We start from the raw sequence: 23338 nt of genomic DNA, 5'->3' as shown, positions 1-23338 counted from the left end.
GTGAGTCAGTAGGAACCAATGTGTCTGCCACAAACCCAAGCTCAGGAATGAGATAGACAAGAGCCCACAACATCATTGGTTTTAGTTCTGTGTTACCAAAATGAGAAACTGGGCGGTAACTCAATCAAGTGCTCTCCACTCCAAGTCACTGCCGGGTTCTGATGAGGGGGTCGGTTCGGCTGTCTGCTCCTTCACCATCCTAGATGTTCATTACAACCACCTCCTCAGGACTGGCAGGATGGCTCAGTGGTAAAGGTGCTTGCTGACAAGTCTAATGTCTTTAGTTCCATCCGCAGGAACCACAGGATGGAAGAGAGCAGCAGCTTCCTAGGGTCCTCCTCTGACCTCTGGCATGCATGCCAGGGCACATGCACACATACATATACACACAGATAAATAATAAATGTAAAAAAATAACCAGGCACCTTACACAGTGCAAAGACTCTGGCTAAACTCCATTACTCCATCTGAACCTTCTAGGCCTTCCTTGCAAAATCCAGTGTCTGCCAGAGATCCCTGAAACATCAGTTTAGCTGCAAAGTCCCCATAATCCATATCCCATAATCCTTTATCTAGATCTGGTTCCTCAACCTGCGCCCCCCCCCCCCCATGGTGTCTGATCATCCAGGCTGTCTCCACAAGAATCCTGTTAGGTAAGTTAGACAGGACCTCCCTCCCCGCTGGCGCTTCCTTTCAGTGATTTTCCATGCACTGACCCTTGCCTAGCTCCTCGACTGTGAAAGTCCTGTTTGCTCACATTCAGTGTGTGTTGAGACTAGTCTTTCTCCCACACTGCGAGGCCTTGGTGCTGTGGTCCCTGTACTTACAGTGACAGTCCCGTTAAAGCCTTCCTTACAGTATCGAGTATCAGGGAACAAGTTTTTTCCTTTTTTCTTTTAGGATAGGGTCTCTTGTAGGTCAATCTGGTCTTGAATTCACTAGGTAGCCAAGGGTGACCTTGAACTTCTGATCCTCCTGCCTCCACCTCCCCAGTGCTGGATGGTAGGGGTGGTTGTCAGTGCCCTGAAGCACCGCCCCTAGTGAGGCAGCAGGTAACGAGGACCCCCTTAAGACCTGGGATGATATATGAGTGCTTGCTCTCTTCACTATCTCGTGGTCTTGGATGCTGGTGTGGATCAGGGCAGAACTCTTCGGAAAGCAGCGTTGGACCGTACCTCAATCCCTATTTTCTGTATTGTGAGTTAATCCCCCAATAAATTCCTATAATCATTAAGCTATTTCTGGGAATTGGTAGTGATTTAATTGCATTACTGGATCACCAGCATGTACTACTACCAGGCTCGGTTTATGCAGAACTAGGGATCGAACCCAGGTCTGTGTGCATGTTAGGTGGCATGCTACCAGCAGCTACATCCCCAGCCCCTGAGTTTTTCTTTAACAGCATCAGTGAATAGGCCAGGAGACTCTGCCTCCACAATCTGCAAGTGTTTTGAATAGATGTTCAAAGTGATCTTATCTTCCTAGTGTGTGAGGTCTATGAGAAGAACATAATTTAACACCTGCTGCAGGAGCGCTTCAAAGGAGAGGAAGGCTTTTAAAACTCCTGACAGGCAGGTGTGGTGGCGCACGCCTTAGACCAACGCAGAAGACAGAGGCAGGCAGATCTCTGTGAGTTCAAGCCCAGCCTGCTCTACAGAGAGAGTTCCAGACCAACCAGCTCTGCTACACAGAGAAACCTTGTCTTGAAAAGACAAAATAAAACAAACAAACAACAACAACAACAAAAACCAACAACCTCCCGACAAAGCTAGGCAGGCTGGTACAAGCCTAGAATTCCAACTAGTTGGTAAACTGAGGCAGACGTATTAGAAGTTTAAGACCAGACAATACTGAGTGTGTTCAAGGCCCGCCTGAGCAACATAATGAGGCCAATCTCAAGACAAAACTTAAAGAAAGGGCTGGGGTACAGCTCCGTGGTACAGCGCTTGCCTAGCATACAGAGGTTCTGAGTTCAATTCCCACTCCCAAGGGTAGGGAAGTGGGGTGCATGGGGGACACTGGGGTAACTGGGGCAGCCTGCATGGGTGGAGGCTGGGTGGCAGTGAGAGAAGCCCCCCCCCCATCAGCTCCCACTGCCCCTTATCAGCTCCTGGTCCTGCCTTGTGTTCCCCAGCAAACAGCCTTCCATTCCTGTGTCCTGCTTGCAGACCTTTGACTCGGTCCCATGGCTCCTCAAGCTTCCTCGTGCTTGTGTCTCAGCCCTGCATCCCTGTGGGCACGCATCAACCCTGGGTATCTGAGGCATGATCCGGCACCTTAGCTCCTGCGGGAGCTTTCCCAGCCCCTCAGGCTTAGAGCACACCCCGCCTTCTTCCCGTGCCAACAACAGCAGGGGCACACCTGATACCCCATCCCTCAAGCATCCATGACAGTCTGTTCACTTCCATTCATCCGAGATCTGTGCTGGGGCTCAGCACTGGGCAGGCTGCAGGAGGGGAGGCAAAAACTGAAGAACAGTCTGCCTTGTGGCCTAGCTAGAGGGCTCAGGGAAGTGGGGAGCCATCACAGCCAATGAAACCACAGACCAACTTCCGCCATGCAAGACGGTCACATAATCACAGGCCAGCATTAGAGGGAGCGTTAGTGCTTAGATAGACCTCATGGCACATAGTACAGACACCTCTCCTAGGGCACCCTTCGTTGTCCTTGTCCTGAATGCTTCTGGTGGTGGGGAACTCACCACTTCACAGGCAGCCTCTTTTATATCTTCCTTTGGGAGTGGCAGGAACGCTGGGAACCAAACCCAAGGCCATGGGGCACAGCTAGAAAACGCTGGACCACTGAGCTACACCATAGCTGGTCACCTCTATTGAAGACTCCTTTTCTGGCACTACGCCACAGCGTGATGAGTTTTAGGGACTGGCTCTCCCCCTGAGTCTATAAAGCACCTTTGGAGCAGGAAGTAGTTTGCCTAAGGACCTTTGCACACTTGATCCTGTCCAAAGAATGTGTTCAATTGCCTTGATTTGCTGAGCCTGTTACTGGACTAGATAAAATCAGAGGGATAGCCTAGGATCTCAACATTGGGGGCACTAGATAAAACCAGAGGGATAGCCTAGGATCTCAACATTGGGCCACTGCCTGGAGCCGCCTAAGGCAGAAAGGCAGAGGGCAAAGGGACCCATTAGACTGTCCTGGGTGGTGGGAGAGGATGTGTGCCCTGCTGGCTAATCCTGGCCCTTCGAGTATCTTTAAGGACACACTGGGGATTACTCCTACCTTCAATATGCTTGACCCTATCAGTGACCTAATTGTGCACCAGTGACCCAGCACTGAGGAAAACCAGGGCCACTTTTGTCCCCCTTGGACTCTGATTCTCAACAGGTCACTTCCCCTCAGGGTCCCCATCTGTGCCATTAACTGTGAACTGAAACAGCACCAGTCCCAGGGAGGGAGTGACCTGTCCATTTGAGAAAGCACGGGACTTTCTGGACTGTGGCCCACGCTCCTTAGAAGTCGGGAGGGCAGTAGCTCTGGACACCCAGGACAATGCTCTTTCCCCACACACCAAAGCACATCCCACTCCCACATCTCCGATTCTACCTTCATCTTTCCCCATACCGTTCCCCAGATGACCCTGGGCTGGGGGCTGTCTGAATGTCCCTCAAGTAGCTGGACCCACCTTGCTTCTTCCCAAGGCCCTCCAGTCCAGTTGTCTAGACCTAGGACAGTACTATCCCCGCCCCCCACCCCCACCCCGGAGCTAAGGACCGAACCCAGGGCCTTGCGCTTGTTAGGCAAGAGCTCTAAATCCCCAACCCTGGACAGTACTGTCTTGGGGACAGGCACTGCCAGATCTGAATTCACCTCCTGACAGGCCTTTGGGGATCTCTTAGGTCTGACAGCACCTCCCACAGACCAGGATGAGCCCAGACCTCCTGGCTCCTCCCCTGCAGCTGGAACACATCCCAGCAGCTGGAACACATCCCAGCCTCTGCAGCTACAGAACTGCATCAGATAATGATCCAAGCCTGACTTATGCCTGGGGACATCATTCCTGACTGTTCCCAGACCCTAGCAGCCAGCCCTGCCTATCCACCCAAGAGGGTCCAGCTAGCCCATCTGTAGACGCCCCACCCACGCTGACCTCTCCACAGGCTTGTTCTTCTCAAACTCTTCTCCGGCCCCTCCACCCGAGCTTCTCACTTCCCTCTTCTCCACTGGGTTGTCCCACCCACGCGCCCCACCCAAGGGAAGGCTCAGTGCTCTGAGGTCTCCAAGGACTCAGGAGAACAAGCCAAAGCTGTTCCTCAGCTACTGGGGGGCTAGGGTCCACCACCGTCTCATCACTGTGGCCTCAGGCAAGGCAGGTTCTGAACATTTTCAAGTCCGACCAACGAGGAAAGCCCCGGTTCCACTCACCAGTCTGCGCGCAGGCGAGGAAAGCCCGGTCCACTGCCCAGACAGAAGCTGCACCCGCTGCTGTGGTTGCTTAGTCACATTTCCTGGGTTGGGTCACTGGCTCTGTACTTCTTTTCCCTCCTCCCCCTGACTAATTAGTCTCATCACCCTGAGTACATGTGATTTTTATTTATTTATTTTCTATTTTTGAAGCGAAGTTCCAAGAGAGTGGTTTGGGGACTGGTCGGTTTCGGGGTGTGTGTGTTTTCATTTTGATATTTTGTTTGGTTTGGAGATGTAGCCAAGGCTAGCCTCTAAATTACCATGCAGCTCAAGCTGACCTTGAACTGGTTCTCCTGTCTCCTGAGTGCTGGGATTACAGGTGTGCACCACCATGCCCAGCTGTTTGTTTGTTTGTTGTCTGTGTGTCTATCTGTTTGTTTGTTACTGAGACAGTCTTACTTTGGAGCCCAGGCTATTAGGAAACTCAATATGTAGCCCAGGTTGGCCTCAAATTTCTGACAACCCTCCTGTCTCTGCTTCCTGAGCACTAGGATTCCCTGGACCAAAGTATCAGACCAGGTACCTTGACACATTTAAAAACATCTCGAAAATGCCCAAAATACTCAAAGACTACCCCTCAACTGGTCGGGTGGCTCACGTCTTTGATCCCAGCATTCAGGAGGCAAAGAAGGTGGATCTCTGAGTTCAAGACCAGCCAAAACTACGAGTTGAGGTCCAGGACAGCCAGGACTACACAGAAAAACCCTGCCTCGAGAAACCAAAATACATAAATAAATAATGAAAACATACACTACCCCTCAGTCTGCTGCTCATTTACCAGATGTCCATGGTCACACAGTCTGGGCACTGGAGATCTAGGAGACATCAATAGAAATTAGCATGGCCAGCCAGCGGATGTGGTGGCACACACCTGTAAAACCAGCATTGTGAGACTGGAGAATCAGAAGTTTGGCTACATAGAGAGTTCAAAGCCAGGCTAGAGGTCAAGAGCACTGGCTGCTGTTCCAGAGGTCCTGAGTTCAATTCCCAGCAACCACATGGTGGCTCACAACCATCTACAATAAGATCTGGTGCCCTCTTCTGGCTTGCAGGCATACATGCAGACAGAACACTATATATAATAAATAAATAAATAAATTAATTAATTAATTAATTAAAAAAGAGAGAGTTCAAAGCTAGCCCAGGGTATATAAGACCCTGGAATCCCTGTGGACCTCCTTAAACAAAGAAGCAAATAAGCATGATCAAGCCAGCCAGAATCATAGCACAAAACCATGCCTCAAAGAAAAAAGAAACAGAGGGGTAGGGTTTCAGGCTGTATCCAAGGCAACCATCTCTCCTTTCACCCAGTCACGGAAAGATAGTCATACTCAGGCGGGTCTAATTTGCTGGCTCCATGAAGGACCCTGGGGCACAGCCCAAAGTCACATAGGAAGCAGGAAGCTGAGCCAAGGAGGCTGTGATTCCCTTTTGAGTCTCTAGAGCAGTGGTTCTCAACCTTCCTAATACTTCAGTCCTTTAATACAGCTCCTCATGCTGTGGTCACACACACACACCATTTTTTTGTTTGTTTGTTTGTTTGTTTTCAAGACAGGGTTTCTCTTTGTAGTTTTGGTGCCTGTCCTGGATCTCGCTCTGTAGACTAGGCTGGCCTTGAACTCAGAGATTCGCCTGTCTCTGCCTCCCAAGTGCTGGGATTAAAGGTGTGCACCACCACCGCCTGGCCATAAAATTATTTTTGCTGTTACATCATAACTGTAATTTTACTACTGTTATGAATCGTAATGTAAATATTTTTTGGAGATAAGTTTGTCAAAGAGGTTGTGACCCACAGGTTGAGAACCGTTTGCCCTAGAGGAAGGAAGAGCAGAGTCTGTGTGACGTCCTGGAGAGTAAGCACCCAGTGGGCAGCCACACTTGGGTGGCTCAGTGCCCAGGGACTCTGGCAGGCCTGTCCTGGAAGAGAGCTGGTCAACAACCAGTTCCAGGTAGGACTCAGCATTCAGAGTCAAGGCTCTGGCCTTGGTCATACAACAGGACCAGAAGCAGGCCTTCCCAAGTATCCGACCACCAGACCAATCTAACGTAGGGCTGCTAGCGGGAAGCCTGGAGAAAACAGTACTGAGTGGATGTGGGGAGTTGGTATTTGCTTGTTTGTTTGAGACAGAGCCTCAATACCTAGCCAAAGCTGGCCTCCAACTTGGGATCCTCCTGCCTCCATCTCTCCATCTTCTGAGTACTGGGATTACAGGTGTGCACCACTATGCCATCCAGATGCGTGGCTTCTGTGTGACAAATACCACCCGAACAAGAATGAAACGTTTTCTCAGGACTTTAAATGGCGTCTGAGGAGTGGTTCAGTGGGTACAAGCACTTGCTGATGACCAGAGTTCAGTCCCCAGAGCCTATAGTAAAAGGACAGAATGGGGGCTGGAGAGGTGGCTCCGTGGTTAAGAGGACTCAGGTTCTCTTGTATAATATTAGAGGAACCAGCCTCAATATTATACGTCCCAGGGGCTCAGGAGAGAGAACTACTAATGGCGAGAACTATTTTCAGGAAATAGAATCTGAGCACATCGAGCTCTATCATCCACTTGTTTTAATTCCTCTGGCATAACATCCTTTATACACAGCTTCAGTTCTGTTCTCATGCCTAGCTCCTTTCTTGCCTGATCTCTCTCTATATTTATCTACTGCCCCCTCTAGGTTCTATCTTAATTCCTTCATCTAGTTCTGTCCCTTCTAGGTTCTCATCTATCTAGTTCTTTCCCCTATCAGCTCCTCTCCTGTCTCCTTCTCTCTTATCTGGCTCTTCCTCGTCTTATTCTTTCCCATCTGGCTCTTCCTCATCTTTTATCTTGTTCCTCTAGTCCTCTCTTTTAGCCCTTCAATCTAGTTCTTCCCCATCTCAGTTCATTCCTCTCAAGTTCTTACCCATCTAGTTCTTCCATTCTCTTTTCTCTTCTCCGTCCTGTGCCCTGGAAGTCCCGGTATATAAAGGGAGGGTCCGAGCTAAATTGTGTAAAGCTATTACTTAACGTCCACCTGACCTAGGTGGTGTCTCCTTGTGGAATTTACCATAAGTCAGGAGACTTGCATGTGGCCTGTTATCATTGTTAATCCTCGGAAGTTGGGCGCCCACCTGGGTGGTGTTTCCTGTAGTCCTTGAAAGTGGCTAAGGTAGATATCTGATTCCAGAGAAAGCCTTTCCTGAGGCTGTTCTCCAAATACCTGGAATGTGTATGTCCAGAGTGATCAGTCTACACTGTTAGTCCTTTTTAGGGGAAAGTCAATTGGAAAAACTATGAAGGCACACATGATTTTCATAACAGAATACAGCTGATATATAACAAGCCAAGTAACACCAAAAACTCCTTGGGATTTGGCTTCCTCTGGAGGAATTCCCTGATCCCTCCAGGTAGTGACTTTGTCATAACCAGCTGAGTTCTTGTGATATATTCCTGCGGCCTGCAGCAAGGTTCCATTCCCAGCACCCACATGGAGGCTCACAACTATCTACAACTCCAGTCTCAGGGGATGCACTCTTCCGGTCACCTCAAGCACCAGGCACCCACAACTGTTTACAGACACACAGATAAAATACCCATACACACAAAAATAAATAATAGTTAAAAAAAGAACACAGGTTATAGTTGGCACCCAGGGTCTCCATGACCAGATGACAGCGTTAAAAACAGGGTAGTCTGAGATGAGATCCCGGAACCACAGGCAGGGCAGAGACCCTGGCAGAAAGGTTAGGAGTGTGCCTTGAGGACTGGAGATACAGCTCAGTTAGCAGAGTGTTCACACAGTGTCCATAAAGCCCTGAGATGGATCATAGCATGGGATAAAGACCAGGGAGACTGCTCAGCTGGGAGAGACACTCGCCACCAAGCCTGAAGACCTGGGTCTGATTCCCAGGACCCACACGGTGGAAAGAAAGATCCGACTCCAGAAGCTGGAGCAGTGAGACATGCCTACAGCCCCAGCACTTGGAGGTAGAGGCCGGAAGATGAAAAACATACAAGCGTGTGTGTGTGTGTGTGTGTGTGTGTGTGTGTGTGTGTGTGTGTGTGTCACACTTTACAACTTACCAGTAGTACTTCTGCAGGTCAGATCCAACTTCTTGGAGCCTCCTTGTGTCCAATCTGTAAAGTGGGCACACAAATAAAAGTGAAGGTTAAACAAGATGCTACAGTTAATGAGCAAATATTGAATTTCACTAAATCTGGACTCTTTTTTTAAATTACATTTATTTATTTGTTTGTTTGTTTGTTTGTTTGGGAGGTGGCATGTATATATTATGCCTTGAGAGGATACATTATGGGAGCTGGTTCTCTCCTGTCAGGGGGGTCCTGGGAATCAGATTCAGGGCTTCAGGCTTGGGGACAAGCATCTTCGTTCAGCTGAGCCACCTCATGGACCCTCTTTTTTAGTCTGCCATTCATGTCAACAGTGACTGTAAACACTGCTGACATGATTTACGGGGGGGGGAGGGGCAGTAAAAGTGGCCAGCACCCACTGTAGCAATTTCCATCCCTTCCCAAGCTGAGTGGGAGGGCACTGGGGAGAGAAAGCTAAGACAGGGATCCTCTCCGGCTCCCACCAATTCGCCCAGGGAATGCCCAGATCTATGGGTCTCTGTGGCCCTAGTGCAGAACCTAGCTGGCTCTTAGACTGAGACCCTATGTACACACCAGGCCACAAAGATGAATGAAAATCACTGCTCACTACGCTGGAGCTAAGAGGTTCTTTTCACCACAGGAAGAAAAATGTATTTAAAAAGGAAAAAAGGAAGGAAGGAAGGAAGGAAGGAAGGAAGGAAAAGACAGAGAGAGAGAGAAGGAAGGAAGGAAAGAAAGAAAGAAAGAAAGAAAGAAAGAAAGAAAGAAAGAAAGAAAGAAAGAAAGAAAGAAAGAAAGAAAAAGAAAAAGAAAAAGAAAAAGAAAAAGAAAAAGAAAAAGAAAAACAAAGAAAGTAAGTTGCTGGGGCTGGAGCTGTGGCCCAGTGGTTAAGGGTGCTCACAACCCTTCCAAGAGGATCCGATTTCAGTTCCCAGCACCCACAAGCACCGTAACTGCAGCTCCAAGGGATCCGCTGCCCTTCTAACTTGGACGCACAAACCCACACTCAGAGTACACATAACTTAATGACGTCGCAAGAAAGACTTGCTGAGTGTGGTTAATTGAAGTGTGGTGGTTCACACCCGTAATCCCAGCACTTGGAAGATTACAAGAGAATCGGAGGTTTGACGTCATCTTTGTGGCTTTATGGGAGTTTAAGGAAGTCTGGGCTACAGGAGACACCGTTTCAAAAAACAAAAAAGTTATAACAGAAAAACAAGGAATTTGTTCTTTTTAAAACGCAGCTTGGTACCCCCACCCTCACCCCCACCCCACTTCTGTTCCGCCCTACCCCCCAATTCCCTGCTTCAAGTTTGTCCCACACGGATGGACAGTGCTTTGCCGGCTCCACCCGCCCAGTCTGGAAATCCAGCAGAGCTTTCGCCCCTAAGGAAGGTGTGGAGGTGATAGGTAGCCGGGCGCCCCGGGACCCACAGAGCCCCTCTGGACCCCAAAGCAGGAGCTTCGGGCCGCGGAGAACAGATCCCCGAGAGCGCCGCTTACTTACCGAGGGGTTTGGTGGCTCTGAATGGACAAAGTCGTTTTGCTGGCGACCACGCCTCCACCCCCCTGGGAGAAGTGAGTCACCGGGTAGGGCTAAGTGGCTGGAGCTGACTGGAGCGATCTTGGGCCGGGGGCGCTTCCCTTCCAGCAAATGAGTCCCTACAGACCTAGCACTGGGGGGGGGCGGTCTGGTAGGGACCCCAGGGCCAGGAAAGCTGAGGTTCAGCATACTTGGGGAAAACTGAGGCCGAGGAGGGCAGCTTTCGCTTCCCATTCAACCCATAGGTCCCTGGTCTCCATGAGGGTTCCCATCTCCTCCGCGGTTCTCTGGAGCACCCACTTAGTACTTGGTGCCTTCAATGTGATCGCCGCTGCAGACCAGGGATCAGCTCAGCTGATGGGGGGCTCGCTTAGCCTGCAGGGAGCCTTGGATCTGACCCCCAGCACCACAAACACCGGGCGGGCGTGGTAGTACGTGCTTGTAATCCCAGCACTTGGAGGATCAGACACACACACACACACACACACACACAAGGAAATAAATACATGTAATTATCCCCCCACACCAAATGATCCTCCATCTTCACTTAGATGAATTCTCAGGAGGCTTAGAGGGGTACCAGGATTGTAGCTGGCCCGACCTGCATCAAGACAGCTCTCTCGCCTTCTCTAACTCACAGCCAAACAGACCAGCCAGTGTCTACAACAGTCTCTGCCTCGGCTCCAGAACATGGCACACAAACCCACCCACAGACTCAGTCGACAAAGCTGCCTTGTTTTCTGAGAAGCAGCTTCGCCAAGGCCAAGCAGAATTGGATTCTCTGAGGCCCACTGACTGGGTTTGAAAGAATGCACACCCTGACTTTGTTCCTGGCCAGCTGGGCAACTCAAGCAATCGTATCCCACTGAGGTTAGAAGGACCTTCCTACACTGGCAGATGGCTGGCTCCGTGCCGGACTTTTTTTTTTTTTTTTTTTTTTTTTTTTTGAGACAAGGTCTTACATGTCTGCCTGGAACATTCTATGTAAACCATGGAGATCAGCCTGCCTCCGCCCCCCAAAGGCTGCAGTTACAGGCACACGCCACTTAAGTTTCCTAATTTTGACAGATGCAACACTCATGTAACCCACATCCCTGCCAAAACACCAAACTCATTCACCACAGAAGGTTCTGTCACCGTGGCCCGTTTTTTTGTGTGTGTGTGCCTCCCTCACAAACAACACCGTTTGCACACGTGGGCCAGGAACCACGTCAAGTCTCCTCTGTAACGTCAGCACCCAGCATAGCACTCAGGAAGTAATAACACTGAAAAAAATTACAAAATTTGAGACAAATTCCTATACAGCTCAGGCTGACCCAGACTCCCAATGCATCGGTAGATGATCTTGAACTTCTGATCTTCCTGCCTCTCCTCCAGAATCCTGGGGTTACAGGCTGGCGTCACCATGCAGCTCTGGCGGGTCTATGCTAAGCAGAACCAACACTCAAAGAAGCAAAGTTTACTGAATGTCTTAACAGATGAAATCAAAACTCCTGTGGTTGCAGAACTGCCCCACCTGATAAGCATTGGGACAGCCTGCTCCCTGGTAAAGCAAGGACAGAAACCCTGACACTTCCACCTAGGAGACCGCGCCCCTGAGCCATGTTAGGATCTGTTTTGTGCATTAATTTGTTGTTGTTGGGTCTTTTTTTTTTTTTCTTTTTTCTTTTTTTCTCTGAACAAGGGAATTTTGTTGTTGTTTTTTGTTTTTTTGAGACAGGGTTTCTCTGTGTAGTTTTGGTGCCTGTCCTTGATCTTACTCTGTAGTCCAGGCTGGCCTCGAACTCACAGAGATCCACCTGGCTCTGCCTCCTGAGTGCTGGGATGACAGTCTCTTCTCTAGATATTTTGGGAGAATATGTTTTGATTTTTACTTTGTGTGTATATGTGTTTATGTGTATGTTATACATGTATACATGTTCATGGATGTGCAGGTGTGTGGGCGTGTGTGTATGGAGGCCAAAGGTCAATGTCAGGTATCTTCTATTACTCTGTAACTTATTTTTTCAAAATTAGATTTTATTTATTTTATGTGTATGAGTGTTTTGCCTGTATGTGTGCACAGACATACATGGTGCCTGAGGAGGTCAGAAGAGGACATCGGATCCCCTAGAACTGGAGTTACAGAAGCTATGAGCCAACATGTGGGTGCTGGACACTGAACCCAGGTCCTCTGCGGAGTAACAAATGCTCCTACTGGAGCATCTCTCCAGTCTCTCCCTTAAGTTTTGAGCCGGGGTACCGTGAGACGTGGTATTTACAGAACCTGGAGCTCGGTTTCAGCTAGACTGGCTGGCCAGCAAACCGCTAGGAACGGCTGTCTCCACCTCTTCCCACAGCTCTGGAGTTACAAACATGGGCTGCTAAGCTGGCTGTTACGTGACTGCTAGGGATCGAAATCATGTTTTCATGTTTGTGCAACAAGTATTTTACCCGGGCACACTCCCCTGTTTCTGTCATGTTTGAAGCAGAGGGTCCTAGAACCCAGGTTGGCCTTGAACTCTTCTATGTAGCCGAGAACGACCTCGAACTCTTTTTTTTTTTTTTTTTTTTTTTGTGTTTCTTTTTTTTTGTGTTTCTTTTTTTTTTTTTTTTTGTGATATATATTTTTTATTTTACAATACCATTCAGTTTTACATATCAGCCATGGGTTCCCCTATTCTCCCCCCTCCCACTCCCTCCCCTTACCCCCAGCCCACCCTCCATTCCCACCTCCTCCAGGACAAGTCCTCCCCCGAGGACTGTGATCAACTTGGTAGACTCAGTCCAGGGAGGTCCAGTCCCTTCCTCCCAGACTAAGCCAAGTGTCCCTGCATAAGTTCCTGGTTTCAAACAGCCAACTCATGGAATGAGCACAGGACTTGGTCCCACTGCCTAGATGCCTCCCAAACTGATCAAGCCAATCAACTGTCTCACCTATTCAAAGGGCCTGATCCAGCTGGGAGCCCCTCAGCCTTTGGTTCATAGTTCATGTGTTTCCATTCATTTGGCTATTTTTTTTCAATAATTGAGTAAAACTGAAATTTATTATATGCCACAGTCGTCCTAGGGACCTCCATGCTATATATATAGCCTCTATGGTTCTATGGGTTGTGGTCTGATTGTTCATTTTATATCTAGAATCCACCAATGAGTGAGTACATACCATAACTGTCTTTCTGGGTTTGGGTTACCTCACTCAGGATGATTTTTTCTAGTTCCATCCATTTGCCTGCAAATTTCATGCTTTCATTGTTTTTCTCTGCTGAGTAGTACTCCATTGTGTATATGTACCACATTTTTTTCATCCATTCTTCCGTTGATGGGCATCTAGGTTGTTTCCAGGTTCTGGCTATTACAAATAGTGCTGCTATGAACATAGCTGAGCATGTATCTTTATGGTATGTATCAGCATTCTTTGGGTATATGCCCAAGAGTGGGATGGCTGGGTCTTGAGGTAGTTCAATTCCTAATTTTCTGAGAAACCGCCATACTGATTTCCACAGTGGTTGTACAAGTTTACATTCCCACCAACAGTGGAGGAGTGTTCCCTTTGCTCCACATCCTCTCCAACATTGGTTGTCATTGGTGTTTTTGATCTTAGCCATTCTAACAGGTGTAAGATGGTATCTCAGAGTCGTTTTGATTTGCATTTCTCTGATGATTAAGGATGTTGAGCATTTCTTTAAATGTCTTTCAGCCATTTGTAGTTCTTGTTTTGTGAATTCTCTGTTTAGCTCTTTTTTTTTTTTTTTTTTTTTTTTTGTTTTGTTTTGTTTTGTTTTTCGAGACAGGGTTTCTCTGTGTATCTTTGCGCCTTTCCTGGAACTCACTCTGTAGCCCAGGCTGGCCTCGAACTCACAGAGATCCGCCTGCCTCTGCCTCCCAAGTGCTGGGATTACAGGCGTGCGCCACCACCGCCCGGCTCTGTTTAGCTCTTTAGCCCATTTTTTAATTGGACTGTTCAGTGCTTTGATGTCTAGTTTCTTGAGTTCTTTATATATTGTGGAGATCAATCCTCTGTCAGATGTGGGGTTGGTGAAGATCTTTTCCCAATCTGTTGGCTGTCTTTTTGTCTTATTGACTGTGTCTTTTGCCCTGCAAAAGCTTCTCAGTTTTGAGAGGTCCCATTTATTAATGGTTGTGCTCAGGGTCTGTGCTGTCGGTGTTTTATTTAGGAAATGGTCTCCAGTGCCAATGCGTTCAAGAGTGCTTCCTATCTTCTTTTCTATTAAGTTTAGTGTAACTGGATTTATGTTTAGGTCTTTGATCCACTTGGACTTGAGTTTTGTGCATGGTGACAGATATGGATCTATTTGTAATCTTTTACATATTGACACCCAGTTATGCCAGCACCATTTGTTGAAGATACTTTCTTTGTTCCATTGTATAGTTTTGGCTCCTTTGTCAAAAACCAGGTGTTCATATGTGCATGGATTAATGTCAGGATCTTCAATTCGATTCCATTGGTCCGTATGTCGGTTTTTATACCAGTACCAAGCTGTTTTTATTACTATAGCTCTATAGTAGAGTTTGAGGTCCGGGATGGTGATGCCTCCAAGGGTTGCTTTATCGTATAGGATTCTTTTAGCTATCCTGGCTCTTTTGTTTTTCCATATAAAGTTGAGTATTTTTCTTTCCAAGTCTGTGAAGAATTGTGTTGGGATTTTGATGGGGATTGCATTGAATCTGTAGATTGCTTTTGGTAAGATTGCCATTTTTACTATGTTAATCCTACCTATCCATGAGCATGGGAGATCCTTCCATTTTCTGATATCTTCTTCAATTTCTTTCTTTAGAGATTTAAAGTTCTTATCAAAAAGGTCTTTCACTTGTTTAGTTAGTGTTATCCCAAGGTATTTTATATTATTTGTGGCTATTGTAAAGGGTGATGTTTCTCTGACTTCTTTCTCAGCCCTTTTGTCATTTGTGTATAGGAGGGCTACTGATTTTTTTGAGTTGATCTTGTATCCTGCCACTTTACTGAAGGAGTTTATCAGCTGTAGAAGTTCCCTGGTAGAGTTTTTGGGGTCACTTATGTATACTATCATATCATCTGCAAATAGTGAAAGTTTGACTTCTTCCTTGCCAATTTGTATCCCTTTGATCTCCTTTTGTTGTCTTATTGCTCTAGCTAGAACTTCTAGTACTATATTGAATAAATATGGGGAGAGTGGACAGCCTTGTCTTGTTCCTGAATTTAGTGGTATCGCTTTGAGTTTCTCTCCATTTAATTTGATGTTTGCTGTTGGCTTGCTATAAATTGCTTTTATTATGTTTAGAAATGTTCCTTGTATTCCTATTCTTTCTAAGACCTTTATCATGAAGGGGTGTTGGATTTTGTCAAAGGCTTTTTCAGCATCTAGGGAGATGATCATGTGGTTTTTTTCTTTCAGTTTGTTTATATGGTGTATTACATTGACTGATTTCCGTATGTTGAACCATCCTTGCATCCCTGGGATGAATCCTACTTGGTCGTGATGGATGATTGTTTTGATGTATTCTTGGATTCGGTTTGCCAATATTTTGTTGAGTATTTTTGCATCAATGTTCATGAGGGAGATTGGTCTGTAGTTCTCTTTCTTTGTTGCATCTTTGTGTGGTTTGGGTATCAGGGTAATTGTAGCCTCATAAAAAGAGTTTGGTAGTGTTCCTTCTGTTTCTATTGTGTGGAACACTTTGAAGAGGATTGGTATTAGTTCTTCTTTGAAAGTCTGGTAGAATTCTGCACTGAAACCATCTGGTCCTGGGCTTTTTTTAGTTGGGAGACTTTTGATGACTGTTTCTATTTCTTTAGGGGTTATTGGTCTATTTAAATGGTTTATCTGGTCTTGATTTAATTTTGGTATTTGGTATTTATCCAGAAAATTGTCCATTTCTTCCTGGTTTTCCATTTTTGTGGAGTACAGGTTTTTGAAGTATGATCTGATGATTCTCTGGATTTCCTCATTGTCTGTTGTTATGTCTCCCTTTTCATTTCTGATTTTGTGAATTTGGGTGCTCTCTCTTTGCCTTTTGGTTAATTTGGCTAGTGGTTTGTCTATCTTGTTGATTTTTTCAAAGAACCAACTCTTTGTTTCATTGATTTTTTGTATTGTCCTCTTGTTTTCTATTTCGTTGATTTCAGCCCTCAATTTGATTATTTCCTGGCGTCTATTTCTCCTGGGTGAGTTTGTTTCTTTTTGTTCTAGAGCTTTCAGTTGTGCTGTTAATTCATTGGTATGGGATTGCTCCATCTTCTTTATGTGTGCATTTAGAGCTATGAATTTTCCTCTTAGCACTGCTTTCATAGTGTCCCATAAGTTTGGGTATGTTGTACTTTCATTTTCATTGAATTCTAGGAATTCTTTAATTTCTGTCTTTATTTCTTCCTTGACCCATTGATGTTTCAGGTGGGTATTATTCAGTTTCCATGAGTTTGTGGGTTTTCTATAATTTTTGTTGTTATTGAGTTCTAACTTTAAGGCATGGTGGTCTGATAAAATACAGGAGGTTATTCCAATTTTTTTGTATCTGTTGAGATTTGTTTTGTGTCCAAGCATGTGGTCAATTTTTGAGAAGGTTCCATGGGGTGCTGAGAAGAAGGTATATTCTTTTGTGTTAGGATGGAATATTCTGTAGATATCTGTTAGGTCCATTTGAGTCATAACATCTGTTAGGTCCTTTATTTCTTTGTTAAGTTTCAGTCTGGTAGATCTATCTTTTGGTGAGAGTGGTGTGTTAAAATCTCCCACTACTAATGTGTGGGGTTTGATGTGCGTTTTAAACTTTAGTAGTGTTTCTTTTATGAATGTGGGTGCTTTTGTATTTGGAGCATAAATGTTTAGAATCGAGACTTCATCTTGGTGGATTTTTCCTGTGATGAATATGTAATGTCCATCCTGGTCTCTTTTGATTGATTTTAGTTTGAAGTCTATTTTATTAGATATTAGGATAGCTACACCAGCTTGTTTCTTAGGTCCATTTGCTTGGAAAACCTTTTCCCAGCCCTTTACTCGGAGGTAGTGTCTGTCTTTGGAGTTAAGGTGTGTTTCTTGTATGCAGCATATGGATGGGTCCTGTTTTCTAATCCATTCTGTTAGCCTGTGTCTTTTTATAGGTGAGTTGAGACCATTGATATTGATGGATATTAATGACCAGTGATTGTTAATTCCTGTTATTTTTTTGGTTGTGTTGTGTTGTCCTTCTGTGGTGTATGTTGGTGTAGGATTATCTATTGCTTGATTTTTCATGGATGTGTTTAGCTTCTTTGGGTTGGATTTTCCCTTCTAGTGCTTTCTGTAGGGCTGGGTTTGTGGACAGGTATTGATTAAATCTGGTTTTATCCTGGAATATTTTGTTTACTCCGCCTATGGTGATTAAGAGTTTTGCTGGGTATAATAGTCTGGGTTGGCATCCATGGTCTCTTAGTGTCTGCATGAGGTTTGTCCATGATCTTCTATCTTTCATAGTCTCTATTGAGTAGTCTGGTGTTATTCTGATGGGTTTGCCTTTATATGTTACTTGGTCCTTTTCCTTTGCAGCTCTTAATATTTTTTCTTTATTCTGTGTGTTTAGTGTTTTGATTATTATGTGGCGAGGGGACTTTTTTTTTGGATCCAGCCTATTCGGTGTTCTGTAAGCTTCTTGTATCTTCATAGGTATTTCTTTCTTTAGGTTAGGAAAGTTTTCTTCTATGATTTTGTTGAATATATTTTCTGTGCCTTTGAGTTGGTATTCTTCTCCTTCTTCTATCCCTATTATTCTTAGGTTTGGTCTTTTCATGGTGTCCCAAATTTCCTGGACGTTTTGTGTTAGGACTTTTTTGTCTTTATTGTTTTCTTTGACTGACGAATCTATTTTCTCTATCGTGTCTTCAGTGTCAGAGATTCTCTGTTCCATCTCTTGCAATCGGTTGGTTATGCTTGTTTCTGTAGTTCCTGTTCGTTTAGTCAGGATTTCTATTTCCAGCATTCCCTCAGCATGTGTTTTCTTTATTGTCTCAAATTCATTTTTCAGATCTTGGAATGTTTCTTTCATCTGTTTAATTGCTTTTTCTTGGCTTTCTTTGATTTCTTCCCATTTTTTGTTCGTTTTTTCTTCCATTTCTTTAAGGGATTTTTTTATTTCCTCTTTAATGGAGTTTTTCATTTCCTCTTTAAGGGAAGTTTTTATTTCCTCTTTAAGGGAGTTTTTTATTTCCTCTTTAAGGAAAGTTTTTATTTCCTCTTTAAGGTAGTTTTTCAATTCCTCTTTAAGGAAAGTTTTTATTTCCTCATTGAGGGAATGTTTTATTTCTTCTTTAAGGGCCTCTATCATCTTCTTAATGTCATTTTTAGGGTTGATTTCTTCTGTTTCTTCTGTCATGGTATGTTTAGGTCTTGCAGGTGTAGAATCACTAGGTTCTGATGTTGCCATATAGGTCTTTATGTTGTTGCCTGTATTTTTGCACTGGCATCTACTCATCTTTTCCTCTGTGAGGTGCAGGTGGTGTCTGTGTGTGAGAGTGCCTCTCTTGTTCTAATTTTTAGTCTTGGTTTAGTAGTGGTTCTTGGTTAAATTGGTGCTATTGGGCTATTTCTTCAGGGGCAGCTGATTTCGATCGGTGAATTATATACTTATGATTCTGGTGATCTGGTTTGGTGTCTGGGTAGCGCCTTCTTCTGTGTTCTCAGGTCACTTTTTGTTCATTTGTCAACTCCTCAGCTGATCTTGTTTCTTCAGACTTTAAACTGTAGGCATCTGAATCCTCTCCCAGATGGGTTTCAGCTGAGCAGGGTAGTCTCACCAACACCTCCAAGTTGTTGGGTTTCACAGGATCAGCAGCTGGGCCCTGGGTTGTCCTCAGATGGAGTGTTCAGATTCGTTCTGATTCTGACCCACGGAGATAGCTTCTTCCCCAGATGTTGGGGTTAGGGGCGTCCCTGTTCCAAGCTGCGTCTGCTTGTCTCCGTCCCTGGTCTGTTTACCTCTGCGGTCCGCCGCCGGGCCTGTATGTCCCTATCAGCTGCCGCTGGGTCTGTCTGCCTCTGGGGGCCGCCACCGGGCCTGAATGTCCCTGTTGGCCGCTGCCGCCGGGCACGTCTACCTCAGCGGGCTGCCGCTGGGCCCGTCTACCTCCACAGGCCGCCGCCACAGGCCTACCTGCGTCTGCTTGTCTCCACCGCTGGGCCTGTCTACCTCTGTGGACCGCCGCTGGGCCTGAATGTCTCTGCCGGCTGCCGCCGGGCCTGAATGTCCCTGTCAGCCGCTGCCGCCGGGCCCGTTTACCTCAGCGGGCCGCCTCTGGGCCCGTCTACCTCTGTGGGCCGCCGCTGGGCCTGAATGTCTCTGCCGGCTGCCGCCGCTGGGCCCGTCTACCTCCACGGGTCCCCGCCGCAGGCCTACCTGCGTCTGCTTGTCTCTGCCACCAGGCCTGTCTACCTCTGTGGACCGCCGCTGGGCCTGAATGTCTCTGCCGGCTGCCTCCGGGCCTGAATATCCCTGTCGGCTGCCGCTGCTGGGTACGTCTACCTCAGCGGGCTGTTGCTGGGCCCGTCTACCTCTGCGGGCCGCCGCCGCAGGCCTACCTGCGTCTGCTTGTCTCTGCCGCCGGGCCTATCTACCTCTGTGGGCCGCCGCTGGGCCTGAATGTCTCTGCCGGCTGCCGCCGGGCCTGAATGTCCCTGTTGGCCGCTGCCACCGGGCCCGTTTACCTCAGCGGGCCGCCGCTGTGTCCGTCTACCTCTGTGGGCCGCCGCTGGGCCTGAAAGTCTCTGCCAGCTGCCGCCGGGTCTGAATATCCCTGTCGGCTGCCGCCGCTGGGCCCGTCTACCTCCACGGGCCCCCGCCGCAGGCCTACCTGAGTCTGCTTGTCTCTGCCGCTGGGCCTGTCTCGACCTCGAACTCTTGATGCTTCTACTTCGACCTCCCAAGTGCTGGGATTGCAGCTAGGTACCACCACTCCAGATTCCTTTTTTAATTTGTATTTTATGTGTATAGGTGTTTTATATGCACATATATCTGTGCACCACATGTGTACCCAGTGCCTGCGGAGGCCAGAAGAGGGCATCACGTCCCCAAGGATTGGAGTTACAGACAGTTGTGAGCTGCCATGGGTGCTGGGACTCAAACCCGGGTCCTCTGCAAGGGCAGCCGGTGTTCTTAAGCGCTGAGCATCCCTCCAGCCTCCTTTTGCCTTGTTTGATCTTTTGAAATGAGGACTGTTACTGTAGCCCAGACAGACCTCAGACTCACAGCAATCCTCCTGCCTCAGCCTCCCAAGTGCTAGGATGACAAACAGGAGCCATCACGCCCAGCCTGACATGTGGCCCTCTCTGAGCCTTTCTTCCTCATCAGTGACATGAAGGCCTAGCTTAGTAGACAGATGTTCTCCCGACTCCAATCCAGAGGTACAGTGCGGACTGTCTTTCCTCACTGAGGGCCTGACAGGGAAGACTGCAGTATCTAACAACTCTAATATGAACTCTCCCCCCAGATGGGGCTGGAGAGATGCCTCAGTCAAGAAAACACTGGCTTTGGAAGCAGGAGGACCTGAGTTGCATCTCGGAACCCACCTTTGTTTGTTTGGTTGTTTTTTTTTTTTGGGGGGGGGGGAGTGGTTTGGGTTTTGTTGTTGTTTTGGAGACAGAGTTTCTCTGTGTAGCCCTGGCTGTCCTGGAACTCGCTCTGTAGACCAGGCTGGCCTCGAACTCACAGAGATCATCCGCCTGCCTCTGCCTCCTGAGTGCTGGAATTAAAGGCATGCACCACCACCGACTGGGCAGAACCCATGTTTTAAAAGTGTTCAGATAAGGCACCTTGTAATCCTATTGCTGCGAATGAGGTAGACAAGCATAGGGAATAATTTAGCGAATTAGGACTCCTCATTGTTTGGGCTATGTGCACACCCCTCTTCTCTCACAATGTGCTTGGAAGCCAGAGACCCTTACCTGCAGATAATAAGTACCCCCCTGCCAAACATTGTACCTGGCAACCTCTTGGCAACCTAGGACCCTTACCAGTATCAAGCTATAGACATACCACGCTCTGATTTGGGTGTGAACACCTCACATACCCTGTGCTTTACACTTTATTAAATATCCTCAACCCCACACAAATCCACTTATTTGGTCCTCAAAGCAAACTGTGGGGACTAGGGAGATGGTTTATTCCATAAAGAGCTTACTGCACGAACATGATGAACTGATCTCAATCCCCAGCAATCAAATAAAAAGCTGGTGCCAGTGAGTGCCTACATCCCAGTGCTTGGGGAGAAGACAAAAGTCTAGTGAACTGATGAGCTCATTTCAATAAGAAATCCTACCTGGAAAGGCAGATAAACAGGAGAAGGAGAAGGAGAAGGAGGAGGAGAAGGAGGAGGAGGAGGAGGAGGAGGAGGAGAAAAAGAAGAAGAAGATGACATTAATATGGCCTTCAACAATGCATACAACACACACACACACACACACACACACACAAATGTGTTTGCACACACGAGTGTTAATCCCAAAGATGGGAGGAGAAAGACCACCAACCCAAATCACCATGGCCAAATTAATCAAAGTAAGCAATTAATTAAAGCCTTTTTATTCATGTACACAGGCTGCCTCCCCCTAAGGCAGGGTTCAAGAGCATTGGACCTGAGGAAGACAAGGTCTTTATAGCTCAGGGGTAGGGAGTTTCCAAATGGGGGATTTGGCCAGCAAAATAGGTGGGGTTATAGGAGCAGAACATAAGTTAGTCATAACGACCTCCTGAAACGAAGACATGATTACAAGGTGGTCCTAACAACAGGGAGTCGATCATAACAAGGTAGCCATAACAACCCTAGAAACAAAGGTAGGGTTGCAAGATGGTTATTAACTTTCTGAAACAAAGCCATGATTGCCATTACCTGGAACAGGCAGTACAGAACCATTTCTAGTTAAGCTCACAGGTGGGCCACAGCCCAATCCTTGAGAGACAGAGGTTTAATCATAAACAGGAATGAACCTAGTTTGTCTTTATTATAAGATGGCTTTTAAGCCTCCTTAAGACGGAGGCAGACTGGTTCTTCAAGAGCAATGTGTGTCTCGCCAATTTCTTGGTGATTAAAGCCTCCCTTGGTGAAGTAGTTAGCAAATTCATGGAAATTAATATTTATCAATGAATCCTAAAAGATAATGAACTTGTATATACAACCAGTCCTGGGCAGGATTGTTCATTATTTCGGGATACCATTATCGCAGAAGAGAAAAGACACAGGACCCTTGGCCTAATTCATTTTTGCTAGGCAGTGTATCTCCAGGATAAGCCTCACTGGAGAAGGGACGGACCCTGCCAGAGAATGCCCCTCCTACCGCTTCTCCCACCTACAGTCTGGTCCTTTAGTTTGCCCAGGATCACAAACAGGAAGGCCCCACCGTTGCCCAGGGAGAAAGGCTGCAAACTACAAGTCCCAGCAGGCAGTGGGCTGCAGGGCCGGACCTATGCTGCCTCAACCAAACCCAGGTCGAGGGCCCCCCCTCGGGTGAAGTCAGACAAACACACTACACACTCACGCACATGCGCCCGCCCCGACGCCGCCACCAACTACAAATCCCAGCAGGTAGCGGGATGCTGGGTGGGGCCTAGAGTCGGTGTTTTCCTCCGGAAGTGGAGTCGGGCAGGTGTGGTGGCGATCTTTTCGGGAAGGGCCGAACTACAGACAGTTGGTGCAGGCTGTGATGGTTGTTGCCGAGGGCCGATAGGCACACAGTGCGCCTCCTTGGCTCTGACTGCATTGCCCGGGCTAACTCCCTGTACAGGAGGGAGGAGGGTCAGCCCGGACCCTGCAGCGGCTCGGAGCTTGTGAGCGCCCGTGTATGGATTGCAAGTCTCTGGAGAGACCCAGGAAAGACCTGGGTCCTCCTTGTCTCCTAAACGTAGATCCCAGAGATCTGAGGTCCTGACCCTGGGCATCAGGATGAGAGGCTACTTTGGGGGCAATAACCAAGACACTCGTAAGCATCCCCTCTCTCAAAGGCCTCTGCCCACAACCCATGTGTCACAGCTCTTGCCCCAACTTCCCAGGTTGCCCCAAAGAGCCTCTGAGATGCTGGAAAAGGGACTTACCCAGACCTTTCAAGTGCAAACCGAGCTAGACGGGATGAGCGGAGCTGAGGCCCCCCACTTCCTCCACCTCCGCCTGGGGCTGCTCTCTCCTGGAGTCTCAGCTGATTTCTGGCTCCCCAGTGGGGACTCAGGTTACACCTGTATTGGGAGCAGAGACACCGCAGTGGCCAGGAACACCTGGACTATCTGTCCCCGACCCCGTTTTCAGTTTTTACACTTCCTGTACAGCACATGCCTGATGGTCAGTGTAGAT

At 47.3% G+C, this 23338-nt stretch overlaps 1 protein-coding gene across 5 annotated transcripts in view; it reads right to left on the bottom strand.

Annotated features, from left to right (window-relative positions):
- Capg (capping actin protein, gelsolin like) overlaps positions 1-23200 on the bottom strand; it is a 35173-nt gene extending 11973 nt beyond the window's left edge. The window contains exons 1-3 of one of the 5 annotated variants that reach the window (XM_076566948.1): positions 23086-23200; positions 8481-8534; positions 5181-5240 (exon numbers count right to left, since the gene is read on the bottom strand). The gene's annotated coding sequence lies outside the window, so the exon portion shown is untranslated. Of the gene's footprint in view, positions 1-4383; positions 4483-5180; positions 5241-8480; positions 8535-10017; positions 10723-23085 lie in introns of those variants that run through there. The other 4 variants (XM_076566947.1, XM_076566945.1, XM_076566943.1 and 1 more) reach the window with 4 other exon arrangements.
- Between the last annotated feature and the right edge of the window lie 138 nt (positions 23201-23338).

Source organism: Peromyscus maniculatus, chromosome 3, assembly GCF_049852395.1.
Source record: "Peromyscus maniculatus bairdii isolate BWxNUB_F1_BW_parent chromosome 3, HU_Pman_BW_mat_3.1, whole genome shotgun sequence".
Classification (NCBI taxonomy): Eukaryota; Metazoa; Chordata; class Mammalia; order Rodentia; family Cricetidae; genus Peromyscus; species Peromyscus maniculatus.
The sequence above is the reverse complement of the archived record's forward strand: the minus strand, read 5'-3'. Positions and strand labels throughout refer to the sequence as shown.